Below are 1,379 nucleotides of genomic sequence, written 5' to 3' on the forward strand. Positions count from 1 at the left end.
GGAGCCAGAGACTGAGATTGTATGTCTCTCGCGCGATTTCCTGTTCTATTTCACGGTCCATAGCGAGGGATCCTAGTTGCTGTGCCTCATGACCCTCTAATAAGTGACTTTTGGCCCCATTATCCCAACATCTTACCAGCCAGGTGAGAATTTGTTCACCAGGCCGGCGGCTGTAATCCCGTCGGAGATTCCGGAGCTTTGCTGGGGTCATTGTTCGCAGTACTTCACTCGTTCGCACAACTTCTGTTCCGGAATAAGGGTCTCTTCTACGTGGAACCATTTCCACTTCTCTTTTGACGCTTCTACGTGGAACCGCTTTCTCTTTTTCTCTGCCTCTTTCACGTGGAGGCAGAGACTGAGCATGTAGCGGGGATAGGCTTTTGCTCCGTTGTCTAAGCCCTCGAGGTGGAGGTAGTGAGTAGTCTTTCAGATTTTGGGATGAAGGTCTCAACTGTTCTTCTGTATCCTCCGCTGGAAAGTCAAGAAGAGAATATTTGGGTATCAGCCTTTTCTTTGGTGGTTTATTGGCCATCTGTGCTGCCGCCCCTTCTTCCATTAGGTGTGTTCTCTTTTCTTTTGGGCGTGCTCCTAATTCTTTTGGGCGCGCTCCTTCTCTCGCTGCCGCTTCTTCCTCTTTTGCAGCCGTCCATTTGTCCACTACTACGTAGCTGGATGGGATAGGTTCCATGGGGCTGGTAAGTCCCTTTGCTCCTTCTTCTTCTTCCTCTTCTTCTTCTTCTTCTTCTTCTTCTTCTTCTTCTTCTTCTCCTTTTATACGCCTTAATCGTGGAATTAGGCCTGTAGCTTCTGCACTATCCCTTATCCATATCTTCTTCTTAGTTAGGGGAGCAATAGTGATTCTCGGGTTGGTAGTTTGGGTCTTCATCTTTGTTGTAGTCTTAACATTAGATGTTGTAGTCTGAGTTCCAGTGTCCACGAGATCTACAGTCTGGACTCCAGTTTCAACGGATTTAGCAGAAGTTGTGCTGACTTCAAGTTGGGTCTGTGTTCCATGTTCAGTTGACTTAACGGAGACAACACTAACTTCAGGCTGAGTTTGTGTCCCACACTCAGTCAGCTTAACAGACATGGCACTGACTTCAGGTTGAGTTTGTGTTTCACATTCAGTCAGCTTAACAGAGACGGTGCTGATTTCGGGTTGAGTTGGTGTTCCACACTCAGTCAGTTCAACAGAGATGGTGCTGATTTCGGGTTGAGTTTGTGTTCCACACTCAGTCAGTTCAACAGAGATGGTGCTGATTTCGGGTTGAGTTTGTGTTCCACACTCAGTCAGTTCAACAGAGACGGTGCTGATTTTGGGTTGAGTTTGTGTTCCACACTCAGTCAGTTCAACAGAGATGGTGCTGATTTCGGGTTGA

The sequence above is a fragment of the Empidonax traillii genome, unplaced genomic scaffold (genome assembly GCF_003031625.1).
Source record: "Empidonax traillii isolate 1590-97213 ecotype Southwest subspecies unplaced genomic scaffold, ASM303162v1 scaffold101:size1699134, whole genome shotgun sequence".
NCBI classification, from domain to species: domain Eukaryota; kingdom Metazoa; phylum Chordata; class Aves; order Passeriformes; family Tyrannidae; genus Empidonax; species Empidonax traillii.